Raw genomic sequence first — 16,985 nt, 5'->3', positions numbered from 1 at the left:
TTCTTTAGAATACATAATGCACTGCTTTTGAGAAGACAAAACTACTTTTTAAAATCTGAATAATGGGGGCAGGCTGTTGCTACACAGCACTAATTGACCTCTTGGAGACCACAATATTGGTTGTTATGGAAAATGGGGGAAAAATATAACCCTGGTGCCGTAGCGAGTGATCAGTTTCCAGCTAAGGCACGTTGTTGGAGCAGAATGGAGGGTGCTTTACTCTATATATCTATTGCACTATATCTGAAGAGAATGCTTGATCCTAACTTTGGTTCCCCAAAATGTTCCAATTTCCAGCACTAAAATCACAGATTTATTCTCAATCAAGTGTAAAAAATAATTAAAAATTAAGTAGAAAGCCCTACTTTCCAGTTTCCATTTCTTTTTTTTAAATACAAGCCAGTAACATTTCTTGAAAGTGTTATGCATTTATCAAGATTCATTTGTAAATTTATTAACCTTTACTACAAAAACTCATGGAATGAGACCTGATCAGGTTGGAACAATTTATATGTAGAATGTGTTTTTGCAGTAACCAACAGTCTGAGATGCATAGGACACATGGTAGTTGCTACAGTCTGCCAGAGAAGGAACGCATCAGTGTTTCCATTGGATTTTTCACTAATATATTTTAATTTTACCGTATCTTTTTGGGAAGGATAGTGCTATATTAAGTTTATTTCTGTCCTTTTCTGATCCCTCCCCTCCTTCAGGCTTCTGTCAATATGGCAGCTTTGAGATAGTCATAGGCCTAGAAATTCAGTGGCCTGCGCCACCCATTAGTGCCCTAAGAGGGCACTTAGTGGGTTTTGCGCCACTGGCCACGCCTCCAGCTAAATTTAGCGGGATGCTAATGGCGGCGCTAGCCGTTAGCGCTGCGCCGCTACCGATGACGTTATCAGTGTGTGCAGCGCCCCGATCGTGAAATTTAGTGGCGCCCCCCATTGTGACCGGTTCAGGGGGGCCTACCTGCGGTGGTTGAGGTGCGGGGTGGCCATTTTTTTTTGCTGGCCACCTGCCAGCACCCCTCCGCGCCGCCGTCCCTGGCCTCCTGAGCCCCCCCCCCCCCCCCCCCCCCGGTGGAGTGCCGGCTGTATCCCAAGAGCCCGGCACTTCTCAGTGCTGGGCTCTTTTGCCGGCACTCGCGCTCTTCGAGCGCGCTGCAGCAGGCCCCTCCCCTTTAAGAAGGGGAGGGAGGCCTGCAGTGCCGCAGCGTGTGGCGCTGCGGCACGTTGCGCTGCGATTTTCAGTTGCAGCGCCCCAAGAGGGATGCGGGGCGCCTCGAGTAGCGCCGCGCTTCCGCCTGGGATGCTGAAACTGAATTTGTGGCGGGCGGCCGCGACTCCTTCCGGGGCGGTACTTCCGGCACCCTGGCGAGGCTGGCGGCGCCAGTAAATTTCTAGGCCATAGTTATACAGCACAGAAAGAGGCCCTTCGGCCCATTGTGTCCGCACTGGCCATCAAGCTCTGTCTATTCTAATCCCATTTTCCAGCACTTGGGCCGTAGCCTTGTATGCTATGGCGTTCCAAGTGCTCATCTAAATGCTGCTTGAATGTTGTGAGGGTTCCTGCCTCTACCACCCTTTTCAGGCAATGAGTTCCAGATTCCAACCACCCTCTAGGTGAAAAAGTTTTTCCTCAAATCCCCTCTAAACCTCCTGCCCCTTACTTGAAACTCTACCCCCTGGTTATTGACCCTTCCACTAAGGGGAAAAGTTCCTTTCTATCTACCCTATCTATGCCCCTCATAATTTTGTACACCTCAATCAGGTCCCCTCTCAACCTTCTCTGCTCCAAGGAAAACAACCCCAGCCTGTCCAGTCTTCATAGCTAAAGCACTCCAGCCCAAGTAACATCCTGGTGAATCTCCTCTGCAATGTAGGAGACTCCCTGCAATTTTTCCTTCCCACTTTGAAGGGAAGAACTTGTCCCTAATTGCTACCTTGCCACGACAATAGGGTTGAGATTGATAGTCTGGGGGATCATGGGAGTGAATCCACATCTTGCCACAGTGCATCGAAACATCGGTGAAGCTTCCATACCTTTCCTAATTCAAGCACTGTTGCAATTCAATATCACACAAATGTGAAGAATGCATCCTTTACACATGGTTGAAGCTGAGTGAGGCTTGGATCATTACGGTGTGGAATCCATATGATGGAGCTCCCTTGTGATGCATAGTAGCATTTGCCAACATTTGGTTGGCGCCTTTTCCATGATACCACTGCACCTACACGATATAAAAGAACTAGCATTTGTTTTGACCCTAGCTTTTATGCAATTAATATATATACACACTTCAGATGGCCCAAAGTGATAGCTGGGTGGGGGCATGTGTGGAGAATGCATCTTCAAAGAATGAAAATAAGTAATATTTCTCTTTCATTTAGCATACCAAGCCATATTCTGGTCGCTGAGATGTCGGTTAGTGTTGTGTAGTAACATCCTATCTCCATTATTTAGAGGAAAATAGTCAATTTGATTTCGCAAATTCAACTTGTATGTACTCTGTAGAGGTAGACGGTTTGGGTAAATTATAATGATGGCCAGTCAACCTGACACTCTAATGAACAAACAATCATCAGTTTGGTACAGAATGCTTTTTTTGGCTTGCGCAAATTGGCTGCCATGTTTCCTACATTACAACAGTGACTACACTTCAAAAGTACTTAATTGGCTGTATAATGCTTTAGGATGTGCTGAGGTCGTGCAAAGCAATTCTTGCCTGGAATTGTAGCAAATTATTCAGTGCTCATCCTCCTACCTTTTGGACCTACACTGAATTATAAATGATAACTGGTTAAATTTGCAGAAAATCCTATAGTCTGACAACTTGATGTCATTTTTGCTATTCCACTAGTCCATCACCATTTGTCCTCTTGGTTGGTAAGAGGCTCTGAAACAAGGAGTTCGCAGAAAGGGAAATGGAGAAAATAATAAATACCTCATCAAAATAAATGAGTACAGTATTGCCTTTTAGTGAAATGACCAAAGATGGTACCTGACTTTTTGTGTGGTATTAATATTTCTATTTGCAATATAATGGCAACAAGTATTTTCCTGTCTTTTGTAGTAAAATGAAATCTGGAACACAAAGTTGGGTAACAGTGTGCTTCAGGTGGTCAGTGGTGGTTGGGTGTAGGTGCAGCTATTTTGGCTACAGAGATAATTCAGTCATATTTTTGGTGTATGGCAATAGCAGCTCCTGGCTTCCTTCTGGTCTGCAACAGCTGTATTTGAAGCAAGGAGAAGGGAAAATAATTATTTTTTCTTAAATTATGCCCTACAATTTTTCTTTTCTCCCTATGGAGAAGTATCTGCTATGTCTCTTCCCTTGATAGTACAGCTGAGGTCAGGAGCTCACTATGTAAGGAACTACAATACAAATGCTCATCCTGCCACCTAAATACACTGTCCCTGGTGCACTTGCATGCTATACCATGATGACACCATAGAAATTGGAGTTTAGTAAATCACTGACCTGCCTTGATGATGCCTGACTTGTTCCCTTTCCCTTTGTTAGTTTGCAAACCTAGCATAGGATAGATAATGAAATTAGCTCTGGTGCTAAAAGATGCTGCTATTTGTGCTACCTCAAGTTTCATGATCACGTCTCAAAGTCAACACTTACATAATAGACAGTTGTCATTGGTTGTTTATTATCTGGCATGTCACAGCGCAACCCTCCTTCCAGTGCATGCACAAATAAGGCAAAAAGTACATTTTCCATAATGTTTTCATTTGATAAGGAAGGCGCAGTAAAGTCACCTTAAAAGCTTTACAGGCGTAGCATTTTCTGTAAACCTATAGCTCTTGTAATACTAATTTTTTTTAGAATTGTTCTACTAATAAATGGCCTTGCGACACTGATTTTTCACATCACTATGATTTTCACATAGTTTGTTAATGAAGAAACACTGTGCTGACTCCAATCAAACAGCTAGAGCTCACACAATATAAAATGTGTATCAATCTGACCTTGCTCACCTGTGAGTTTGACCCTTTGCACTATAATCAGTATTTCCCACAGTGATGCAGTCAAGAACGGAAACTCGGTGAGGGTGGTACAACATATATGCGGTCAGGCTAAATGCAGCAACTCCAAAGCTTTGAGCATCACAGCACGTGCAATATGAGTTTTGGAGAAAATGACACCTCAATGTGTACAGTAACATAATATAACATGAGTGAGGTGATATTATTTAATGCATGTTACTTGCACTGGCTAGGTGCTGGTGCAGCATTAAATATTCAGCTGGTCTAGGCTGATTTTTGTGGAGGCTGGAGTATGAGCCCTGGTTTTTGACCTCTGCGAGAACTATGCAGGGTGAGCAAGGTTGGAGAAAAAGACTAAGTCAGGTGAGGGAATGGATTTTTAAATTCATAGGTTTCCCAAGGGCAATGAACCAATGTGTGAGGCGCTGTTGGCCATTACAAGTGTTTGTATATTTAGAGGGCTTCCTGTTTACTGATCACACTTGTGGAAAAACTGTGTGCCTAAACGTCCATGATCGAATCTGACAGGATCAACTTTTTTTTGCATTTCCAAGGAATAAAAATTGTGCAATATTGGGGAGAGAGTGTTTAATATGGACCAATCTAAACCTATTTGTGTATGTATAATTGCTTTTCTAAGGTTATGTTGAACTACTAAAATGTTCTCCTGGGGGAATTGCAGATGCGACTGACAATTTAACAACAGCATCTGTTGTGAAGAGATTCTGGTTGTTGCTGGTTCTCTGCTGATTAATGCCCTGAAGCAAGCACAGAATGGGTAGCATGAATCTCAAGGTTACTAGTTAGTACTTAGTGACTGAGCAAAATTAAGTCAGCACTGCTATCAATCTACATTTACATTTTCAAATTCTCTATGCTTTGTTTATAATTTTCTTTTCTCCTTTTGCCATCTTCAAATTGCTATATTTTTCAACAAAGTCCTGCTGCTCTATTATTACATTGCCAGGTCTTGTCCATAATTGGCTGAACATTTCTGTTAACGGTCAGATTTGTAATATGCTGGTGGCCTGTGGTTAAATCATTATTTGCACTGAAATTGTTTGTGACTGCCTGGATCATCATTTGGGCATACAGGGTGATGGCAAAATATAGAGAAACTTGCAGTTCACAGTACGTTGCAAGGCAGGAGCACAGAGACCTTCAATTAACACTGTAAACCACAAGAATGAAGGTGTGCTTTATCAACATCATCACAATCCTGCAATTTGTTACTGTCCAGCCTACTTATATATGCACAACAATTAAGGATAGCTTGCTTTTTTTTGCTGGTAGAAGCAGCAGTCAACGAGGAATAGGCTTGCATAACCAAATCAAATGATTTGACGTAAAAAAACAGAAAATGCTGGAAAATACTCAGCAGGTCGGGCAGCATCTTTGGAGAGAGAAACAGTGTTAACGTTTCAGGCCGAGAGAAATGTTAACTTTTTTTTCCTCTCTCCACAGATGCTGCCTGCCCTCCTGAGTAATTCCAGCATTTTCTGTTTTTATTTCAGATTTCCAGCATCTGCAGTATTCTTTTATTACAAATATCGTCAAACCATTTGAACATCAGGATTTATCTTACTTACCATGTGCAGCAGGACGGTTAGCATCGGGAAGAGAAAGAAAAGCTCTTGTGAAGGGTCATGCTTGAAGCATTACCCTGTCTCTAATATTTCAGATCCTGACTGAGCTGCTGTACAGGCCAACATTTTATGTTTTTATTTTAGATTCCAGCCATTACTGCTTAGTATCATATTTAAAGCTAAAGGCTAAGAATGATGGCCTAGAATTTATTCAGTTACACCGCTGTTGCCTCTTTATTTTCTTGAAAAAAAAATATTGTCCATCGGTGACTTCTATCGGGAGATATAATCCCCACCACTCCGGATGTCCATGTAAGCATAAAACAGGCAGTCGCTATGTCTGCCAAAAAACCATGACCATAATGCAAATTGCCGTGTTTTATTCATTCATGAGATGTGGGCATCACTGGCAAGGCCAGCAATTATTGCCCATCCCTAATTGCCCTTCAGAAGGTGGTGATGAGCCGCCGCCTTGAACCGCTGCAGTCCGTGAAGTTGGGAAGGGAGTTCCAGGAATTGACCCAATGACTATGAAGGAACAGCGATATATTTCCAAGTCAGGATGGTGTGTGACTTGGAGGGAACTTGCAGGTGGTGGTGTTCCCATGCGGCTGCTGCCCTTGTCCTTCTAGTTGGTAGAGGTCATGGGTTTGGAAGGTGCTGTCAAAGAAGTCTTGGCGAGTTGCTGCAGTGCATCTTATAAATGGTACACACTGCAGCCACGGTGCGCAGGTGGTGGAGAGAGTGAATGTTTAAGGTGATGGACGGGGTGCCAATCAAGTGGGCTGCTTTGTCCTGGATGGTGTTAAGCTTCTTGAGTGTTGGAGCACTACACATCCAGGCAAGTGGAGAGTATTCCATCACACTCCTGACTTGTGCCTTGTAGATGGTGGAAAGGCGAGTCAGGAGGTGAGTTACTCGCCATAGAATACCCAGCCTCTGAGCTGCTCTTGTAGCCACAGTATTTATGTGGCTGGTCCAGTTAAGTTTCCAGTCAATGGTAACCACCCAGGATGTTGATGTTGGGGGATTCGATGATGGTAAGCCCCTTGAATGTCAAGGGGCATTGGTTAGACTGTTGCTTGTTGAAGATGGTCAGTGCCTGGCACTTGTGTGGTGCGAATGTTACTTGCCACTTGCCAAGCCTGAATGTTGTCCAGGTCTTGCTACATATGGGCTCAGACTGCTTCATTATCTGAGGCATTGCGAATGGAACTTAACACTGTGCAGTCATCAGAGAACACCCCCATTTCTGACCTTATGATGGAGGCAAGGTGATTGATGAAGCAGCTGAAGATGATTGAACCTCGGACACTGCCCTGAGGAACTCCTGCAGTGATGTCCTCGGACTGAGATGATTGGCCTCCAACGACTGCAACCATTTTCCTTTGTGCTAGGTATGATTCCAGCCAATGGAGAGTGTTCCCCTTGATGCCACACTCTGTCAAATGCTGCCTTGATGTCATAGGTTATTGCGTCTTAAGTGCTCTGTTAATTTCAGGCAGAAATAGCTGTGCTTGCTCATTGGTTTGCACCTCCATTAAGGTGCACTGAATATAATGAAAGAACCTTATTGAGGCAGATTTAATTTTAAGTTTTTTCGGATGAGAATCCTCCATCAAAACCTGCATGGCTGTGCAGGAGATTTTCCCCATTAAGGACTGACCAAAGCAATACCTTTCCAGTGAATTTGTGCCTACAGACCATCAGCTGTAATAAATGACCCAGATTTGAAAACCTATCCAGTAAATGCAGACCTCTAGTAACAATAGGCTTTTTTTGGTTACATTTATCTCTTATTGATGACACCTGCAATGGATTCTCTTCCTGCTCCTGCACCGTTACCTCTAGTGTCCCCCAAGGATCTATCCTTGACCTTCTCCCTATTTCTCAGCTACATGCTGTCCCTTGGTGACATATCTGAAAACACAGCGTCAGTTTCCATATGTAGGCTGACGACACCCAGCTCTACCTCCCCACCACTTCTTTCGACCCCCCCCCCCCCCCCCCCACTGTCTCTAAATTGTCTGACGTCCAGTACTGGATGAGCAGAAATTTCCTCCAACTAAATATTTGGAAGATTGTCTTCAGTCCCTGCCACAAACTCCCTTTCCAAGCCACTGACCCCATCCCTCTCCCTGGCAACTATCTGAGGCTGAACCAGACTGTTCGCAACCTTGGTGTCATGTTTGACCCCAAGGTGAGCTTCCAACCACGTATATCTGCGCCATCACTAAGACCGCCTATTTCCACCTCCGTGACTCCGCCCCTTCCTCAGCTTATCGGCTGCTGAAACCCTCCGTGCCTTTTGTTCCCTCTAGATTGGACTATTCCAAAGCCCTCCTGGCCGGCCTCCCATGTTCTACGCTCCGTAAACTTGAGGTCATTCAAAACTGTCCGTGACCTAACGTGCACCAAGACCCGTTCGCCCATCACCACTCTGCTCGCTGACCTACAATGTCTTTTTTTAAATTCCTTGCTTTCAATCCCACCATGGCCTCTCCCCATCCTATCTCTAATCTCCTCCAGCCCTACAACCCTCCTGAGCTGTCTGCATGCTGCCATTTCTGGTATCTTGAACATCCCTGATTTTAATTGCTCTGCCGTTGGCGGCTATGCTTTCAGCTGCCATGACCCTAACCTCTGGAATTCCCTCTGTTAAACCTCCCTACCTCTCTTTTGTCCTTAAAGACCTTCCTTAAAACTTACCTCTTTGATCATGTAAGAGCCATAAAAGCTTAAGAAAATACTTTAAAATATTGGTTAAATAGCATAATAGTTAATTTACCTGATTGACTTATTGTATTAAGAAACCCCCTATTTTCTTGCTCCAGTAGTATAGTCCGAGACACCCCCTTCATTCTTGCCACAATGGTACAGTCCCTAAGCCACACATGGTATGCAGCCATTTTACAGTTTAAACTCCACGTGGCTGAAGGAGGCAGAAGTTGTGAGGTTTGGAGCAATACAGTTTTTGACCGTGTTCGTTTATACGTGTTTGCTTTGTAATTCCGTTTGTGAAGTGTTATAGTAAACAGTTTAAAAGACAAAGCTACGTTTGGGAACGTTTTATTTCGACACGCGTCTACTCGTTGTTAACAGCCCCACAGCTCAGTGGCTGCCTGTTTGGAAACTAAGAAGCGCCACTACAGATCAATCTATCCTAATATCTCCTTGTGTGGCTCAGTCAAATTTTGTTTGATAACGCACCTGTGAAGTGCCTTGGGACCTTTTACTATGTTAAAGGCGATATATGAATGCAAGTTGTTGTCTATGTTTTAGTTATCTTTAGCACATGCTGCAGTGTGAATTTTAACTGTCCTCTCTCTGCAAAATACAAATTTTGCTCAGCAGCCATCTAACGAACTGAAATTATTTTTTTATTTTATTAATGCTGCTGCATTTTACCGTCCATTGCATATATTGGGCAAATTGCATTCATGCAAACGTCCTCCTTTATAAATGGTGGGGACTGGACACAAGTTACCTAGTCTGTTTATTTGCATTTCCCATTGGTGCAGGCATTTGTGTAAACTACCTGGAAATGTCTGCGGAGGCTTTTAAAATACCGTTCAGCCTGCACTCTTCAGAAAACTTGGGGGGGAGGGGTAAACAGGTAAGAGAGGAACAGTGCTTTGCTCTTTCACATCTCTGCATATTTTATCTATGGCCCAGAAATTCGGGTCGGGGGCTTCCCGCGGGTGCAAGCCCCCGACCTGCATTTAGCTAGCGTGCCAGCCATTGAGCTGTGGTCCCGTGTGGGATTTCGATCCTGGGCCTCCTTCAACTGCCGGTGCGCAATGCTTGCATATCCCGGGACGCAGTTAGTTCGATGCGTCTCCTGGGATCACGTGGGCCATGGAGAGCCAATGGTAGCAGGGAATGCTTCATTTATAAGTTTGACAGGAAGAGCTGTCAAACCTATAAATACTATAAGCCCCAAAAATAAGGGGAAAAAAACACTAGTGGGCGTAGTCTATAGGCCTCCGAACAGTTGCAACTCTGTTGGACAGAGTATCGATCAGGAAATAGTTGAGGCTTGTAATAAGGGAGCATCTATAATTATGGGGGATTTTAACTCTCTCATTCATTGGACAAATCAAATTGGGCAGGGCTGCCTTGAGGATGAGTTCATTGAGTGTATTAGGGATGGGTTTCTTGAGCAGTATGTAACTGAACCGACCAGGGGGCAAGCAACCTTGGATCTGGCCCTGTGTAATGAGACAGGATTAATTAAAAATGTCCTAGTAAAGGATCCCCTTGGAATGAGTGACCATAACATGGTTGAATTCCATATTCAATTAGAGGGTGAGAAAGTTGGATCTCAAACAAGCGTGCTAAGCTTGAATAAAGGAGACTATGAAGGTATGAGAGCGGAATTGAGTAGAGTGGATTGGGAGAATAGATTAAAGGGTAAGACGATACATGATCAGTGGTGTACATTTAAGGAGTTATTTTACAACTTCCAAAAAATATATATTCCACTGAGAAGAAAAGGGTGTAAAAGAAAAGACAGCCATCCATGGCTAAGTAAAGAAATTAAGGATAGTATTTGACTAAAAACAAGGGCATATAAGGTAGCCAAATCTAGTGGGAGGATAGAGGATTGGGAAAACTTTAAAAGACAGCAAAAAATAACAAAAAGATTGATTAAGAAAGGGAAGATAGATTATGAAAGTAAATTAGCAAAAAATATAAAAACAGATAGTAAGAGTTTTTATAGTTATACAGGTAGACTACCGTTTATCCGAACTTCTGAAAACCGAAACCCTCTATAAACCGAAGCTTTTTTCGATCAGCGTAAGTCGTGCGCACGACTTACGCTGAACGAAAAAACCTTCGGTTTTTTAGAGGGTTCTGGTTTCGGAAGTTCGGATAAAGGGTAAGTCGTGCGCACGACCCCCACCGACTTACGCTGAGCGTCAGCGTAAGTCGTGCGCACGACCCCCCCCCCCCCCCCCCTGCGGACCCCCCCACCGCCCCCCCCCCCCGCCGATCCCACCATCCGAAATTCTCCGAAAACCGAATCACGGCTGGTCCCGAGGTTTTCGGATAAAGGATAGTCTACCTGTATAAAAAGAAAAAGGGTGGCTAAAGTAAATGTTGGTCCCTTAGAGGATGAGACCGGGAAATTAATGGTGGGAAATATGGAGATGGCAAAAACACTGAATATTTTGTATCAGTCTTTACAGTAGAGGACACTAAGAATATCCCAACACTGGACAAACAGGGGGCTATGGGGGGGGAGGAGCTAAACACGATCAAAATCACTAAGAAAGTGGTACTCGGTTAAAATAATGGGACTCCAGGCGGATAAATCACCTGGACCTGATGGCTTACATCCTAGGGTCTTGAGGGAAGTGGCGGTAGGGATTGTGGATGCATTGGTAATAATTTTCCAAAACTCCCTGGACTCGGCAAAGGTCCCGGCAGACTGGAAAACTGCTAATGTAACGCCCTTATTTAAAAAGGGCAGTAGACAGAAGGCTGGAAACTATAGACCGGTTAGCCTAACATCTGTGGTAGGTAAAATTTTGGAGTCCATTATTAAGGAGACAGTAACAGGACATTTGGATAATCATAATTTAATAGGACAAAGTCAGCATGGTTTTATGAAGGGGAAGTCATGTTTGACAAATTTGCTGGAGTTCTTTGAGGAAGTAACATATAGGGTGGATAAAGGGGAACCAGTGGACATAGTGTATTTAGACTTCCAAAAGGCATTTGACAAGGTGCCACACAAGATTATTGCTTAAGATAAAAAAATCACAGGATTGGGGGTAATATTCTGGCATGGATAGAGGATTGGCTATCTAACACAAGGCAGAGAGTTGGGATAAATGGTTCATTCTCAGACTGGCAATCAGTAACTAGTGGTGTTCCGCAGGGGTCCGTGCTGGGTCCCCAACTCTTTACAATCTATATTAACGATTTGGAGGAGGGGACCGAGTGTAACATATCAAAGTTTGCAGATGATACTAAGATGGGAGGGAAAGTAGTGAGTGAGGAGGACATAAAAAACCTGCAAGGGGACATACAGGCTAAGTAAGTGGGCAGAGATTTGGCAGATGGAATACAATACTGGAAAGTGTGAGGTTATGCACTTTGGCAGGAAAAATCGTAGAGCAAGTTATTATCTTAATGGCAAGAAACTGGAAAGTACTGAAGTACAAAGGGATCTGGGGGTCCTGGTGCACGAAACTCAAAAGGTTAGTATGCAGGTGCAGCAAGTGATTAAGAAGGCCAATGGAATGTTGGCTTTCATTGCTAGGGGGATAGAATATAAAAACAGGGAGGTATTGCTTCAGTTGTACAAGGTATTGGTGAGACCGCACCTGGAATACTGCATACAGTTTTGGTGTCCATACTTAAGAAAAGACATACTTGCTCTCGAGTCAGTACAAAGAAGGTTCAGTCGGTTAATCCCGGGGATGAGGGGATGGGCGTATGAGGAGAGGTTGAGTAGATTGGGACTCTACTCATTGGAGTTCAGAAGAATGAGAGGCGATCTTATTGAAACATATAAGATTGTGAAGGGGTTGGATCGGGTGGATGCGGGGAGGATGTTCCCGATGATGGGTGAAACTAGAACTAGGGGGCATAGTCTTAGAATAAGGGGCTGCTCTTTCAAAACTGAGATGAGGAGGAACTACTTCACTGAGGGTGGTAGGTCCATGGAATATGCTGCCCCAAAAAGCTGTAGAAGCGACATCATTACATAAATTTAAAACAGAAATAGACAGTTTCCTAGAAGTTAAGGGTTACGGGGAGCGGGCAGGAATTTGGACATGAGTCTAGGTTCGGATCGGTCATGGCCCTGTGGGTAGCGGAGCGGGCCCAGGGGCCGTGTAGCCTGATCCTGCTCCTATTTCGTGTGTCTAATTCTGTTAGATTCAGGAGATGGTTCTGTGATCGTAGATTGGCGGTTAGGATCAGATCAGCCATGATCTTATTGAATGGCGGAGCAGGCTCGAGGGGCCGATTGGCCTACTCCTGCTCCTATTTCTTATGTTCTTATCACTATAACTTCAAATAATTTTTTTTTTAAATCACATTTTTAAAATAACTAAATTACATGAAATAACTATTTTAAACAATTTAAATTTTTGCGAAAATTAATTACATTTTCTAAGGGCTAAAAATAAACTTGTCTTTCTTTAAAGTATTTAAAAATAATAAACCTAATGGGGGGAAAAAAAGTTTTAATTTTAATTAATTCACCACTTACCTTGTTAAAAGCAGGCTTTGCGCCTGCTTTTTAAAAGTGTAACTGCTGGAGACTTGCCCTACTGGAGAAACCTGCAAAAAAAAAAACGTAAGTTCGATGCGCACGCGCTGCCTCTCCAGCGCACGCATTCCACCTGTCAACCCCTTCTTTCAGGGGAACGGAAGTGCCGGTTTCCCGTGCATGCACGAAAACGGCACTTTCGTTGGGCCTATGCATGAGTACCCCGTGCGTACTCACGCGTTGGGACCCGAATTTCTGGGCCAATATGTTTCGTACACGTACAGAATTATGAGCACTATCTATACCCAGAGGTCAGCAAGCCAGATACAAAACGCACAACAGCACTCATTGAGCCTTCCTGATAGCAGGTCAAACAGATGCCTGTGCTAGAGTGCTCCCAAGTCACCCAGAGTTAGCTGTACCTCCTGAGGTTTCTGCTTTTACACTCGATGCGCTCAGGGTGACTTAGACTGAGAATTATAAGGTGCAGCTGTTGCCAGCAGCTGACACGGGCGGAAGTGAGGGGTTTCTAAGCCTGAAGAGTCTGGAGAGTTTTATTAGTGATTTCTGCAGCTGGGAAACACTTGCAGCGTTTTTGTTTTACTGTTCATCGCTGCTTCTGCCAGGGTCTGACCACAGGCAGTTTTTCTATCCACCCCCTACCCACAGTCTGGTCTTAAGAGCAGCTATGGCATGTAGGTAAAATATTCCTCGTCAGCCCTGTACCAATGAATTCAGGGTCCCATGACTCCGAAGCCATAGGCAACCTTCTCTGCCTCGGCTGGGAAAGGTGGCACATCCTCACCCACTTCCCACTCTTTCGGCACCCTCGTGCTCTGTGAATCGGCTAGTGCCACATCCTCCCAAACACTGTCTCTTTCCTCTCTGGGTGAAGTATCTGAGCTGGTGCATGGGAGTGAAGGAGCCAGTGCCGCAAGGAAGTTGGTTGGGGCTGAAGAACATTGGGCAGGAGGTTTGTGCAGGAACTCGTGGGTGGGCTTGAGCCTGCCTCCCTCTTCACAGTTCATAAGGAGGTAGTTGTGTCTTGTTTTCCTCATTCTCATCATCTTTCTCCTCCTGTGCTTGCTAGTGTTCTGACAGACAGGAAAGGAGGGTAGATGCTAAGAGTTGGTGGCCATTACCACTTTGGAATTAGAGGGACCGAAGAGATGGAAACTTGTTTGTGTAGTGCTTCAGAGATACCAGAGTAACAGTGTAGTGTTCAGTCACTAGCCTGGTGTTGGCAATATGCCCCTGACCACCTCATTTCCCACGGCAAGAGCGGAGTGCCTCTCCATGAGCTCATAGCCTTTTCTTGTAGGGGGTGTGCTGTTTAAAGGTTGGGACGTGTCTCTTGCAGGCATTCTGCAAAAATTTCTCCTGCAAAAAGATAATGGTGGGCAGGGGGGAGGGGTTAGTGTTCTGAATGTTGGTAATTGTTGTTAGGGGAGCTTGGTAGCCATAATGCAAGTTGGAGCCCTCCCTCCTTTCTTTCTCTTTCTTCCCCCCCCCCCCCCCCCCACAACCGCCACCTTAACCAGAAAGCACGGTGAAGTGTTACTTTTAGAGGGTGAACAGTTTGCTGGTGTCCAGAGTGGCCAAGAAAGAAAAAGGAGAGTGTCTGGTGTTCACCTTGCCTGTCCAGGTCAGGCCATTGAACTTCTGATGGTACCGCTCTGCAGTCCTGGGGGTGAGAGTTGGAATGCAGTGCCACCTCAGGTGGCAAAAGTGACATCTCTGGCAGGTTTGCTGCCTCAGACATCCAGCAGCTTGTATCTCCTAGATATCAATTTCTTCTAATGGTTTGCAGATCAGAGTCTGTGAAATGATGGCAGCACCTTTTTGTTCCTCGGTGCCATACCCTGCTGCATAGCCTGGCTGCGTGTGAGTTACTCCTGTTGGCTCTATACAGTGTGCTTGTCCTACAGCTTAAGCTTACACTGACGATTTGCTCTGCAAGTGGGAGGAGCAACTGTTGTGGCAGGCTGCTGTGGCCTTGTCTGGATGCTTCTGGCATAGAACCACTAGGTGCACAGTCACATGTCACTGCACTAGTTCAAACCACATCTGACCATGCAGTAGCTGCAAATGCCTGCCTGCTATAAGGCACTTTGTTCTTCCTTTTGAGGGGTTTGGCTGGAATGAACTTGTAGCATCTCCTTTAGAGGAAGCCACTTCCTTGGACCCTTGTCTTTCCTCACCCACTGTGCTGGGCTTCCCAGGTGAATCATCCATGTCAATATAAACTAAATGGTACAGTTTTAAAGGTGGTGCATGAACAGAGATCTGGGGATTCATGTATACAAATATTTGAAGGTGACGAGTTGAATAGACTTTATTTTTTTTTTTAAAAGGATTCTTGGCTTTATAAATAGAAGCAGAGTACAAAAACAAGGAAGTTATGCTAAAGCTTTATGAATCACTGGTTAGGCCTCAGCTGGAGTAGTGTGTTCAATTCTGGGCACCAAACTTTGGGAAGGATGTCAACACCTTGGAGAGGGTGCAGAGGAGATTTACGAGAATGAGGCCAGGGATGAGGGACTTCCATTATGTGGAAAGACTTCGAGATGCTGATACTGTTTTCCTTAGAGCAAATAAGATTAAGAGGTGTTCAAAATTGAGGGGTTTGGATAGAGTAAATTAGTGAGAAACTGTTTGTAGTGGCAGGAGGGTCAGTAACCAGAGGATACAGATCTAAGGCAATTGGCAAAACCAGAGGCAAGATGAGAATTTTTTTTTTATACAGTATTATGACCTGGAATGCACTGCATGAAAGGTGGAAACAGATTCAGTAGTAACTTTCAAAAGGGAATTAGATAAATACTTGAAAAGGAAAACAATTGCAGGGTTATGGGGGCAAGAGCAGGGGAGTGGGACTAATTGGATAGCTCTTTCAAAGAGCCAGCAAAGGCATGCTGGGCCAAATGGCCTCCTTCAGTACTGTACGATTCTGTGTGGAATTCTCTCCCTCAAACCTGTGGATGCCGGGACAATTGGGGCTTTCAAGACTCGGATCGATAGTTTTTGTTAGGCAAGTGTATCGAGGGATAAGGAGTTAATGCAGGTAAATGGCAGTACAGATCAGCCGTGATCTAACTGAATGGTGGAACAGGATCGAGGGGCTGAATGGTCTACTCCTGTTCCTAAAAAGGTTTTTCAAATCGGAATTTCACAACAAATGGTTCAAATTTAACATTATTAGTTCTATTAATCTGACAATTCCAATAAACTAAATGAAAAGTGAAAACTATCTTGTCTGGGATAAAATACTCTTAAGCATGAAGTCCAAGCGCCAGTTGTATGTTGCTAGTCCATCAGTATCTTCAGTGCTATTCACTCCAATATCCCGGTAAGTATTTAGAAGGACAAACTCAACGAATCGGTTTTCACTGGTAGACTAGCTCTGGAAGAACTCTGTTGTTTCTATGTTCTATCAAGTGATCTCGGCATGCTCTTTTGGAAGAAGGAGTGGACCGGTTTATTTATTAAAAAAAAAAAAAAAAAATGTACACATTTTGTGGGTGCTTGAACAGTTTATCTTCCTGCCCCCTCCCTATGCCATTGGATAAGAGCGAAGTGGATGTGGTGTATTTGGACTTTCAAAAGGCTTTCGATAAGGTCCCGCATAAGAGATTAGTGTGTAAAGTTAAGGCACCTGGGATTGGGGGCAAGGTATTGACTTGGCTAGAGAACTGGTTGGCAGACAGAAAGCGAAGAGTTGGAATAAATGGCTCTTTTTCTGAGTGGCAGGCAGTGACTAGTGGGGTACTGCAAGGATTGGTCCTAGGACCCCAGCTGTTCACAATATATATTAATGATTTGGATGAGGGAACTAGATGTAATATCTCCAAGTTTGCAGATGACACAAAGCTGGGTGGGCGTGTGTGCTGTGAGGAGGATGCCAAGAAACTCCAGTATGATTTGGATAGGTTGGGTGATTGGGCAGAAGCATGGCAGATGCAATATAATGTGGATAAATGCGAGGTTATCCACTTTGGTGTCAAAAACAGGAAGGCAGATTATTATCTGAATGGCAATAGATTGGGAGAAGGGGAAGTGCAACGAGACCTGGGCGTCCTTGTGCACCAGTCGCTGAAGGTAAGCATGCAGGTGCAGCAGGCAGTTAAGAAGGCAAATGGTATGTTGGCCTTCGTAGCAAGAGGGTTTGAGTACAG

General features: G+C 44.3%; 1 protein-coding gene across 5 annotated transcripts in view; it reads left to right on the top strand.

Annotated features, from left to right (window-relative positions):
- Positions 1–16,985, top strand: part of LOC147124215 (sodium/potassium/calcium exchanger 2-like) — a 295,035-nt gene that overhangs the window by 3,649 nt on the left and 274,401 nt on the right. The gene's annotated exons all lie outside the window — the stretch shown is intronic.

The sequence above is a fragment of the Somniosus microcephalus genome, chromosome 1 (assembly GCF_052327205.1).
Source record: "Somniosus microcephalus isolate GS21.2 chromosome 1, FLI_Smic_1.0, whole genome shotgun sequence".
Lineage (NCBI taxonomy): Eukaryota > Metazoa > Chordata > Chondrichthyes > Squaliformes > Somniosidae > Somniosus > Somniosus microcephalus.
The sequence above is the reverse complement of the archived record's forward strand: the minus strand, read 5'-3'. Positions and strand labels throughout refer to the sequence as shown.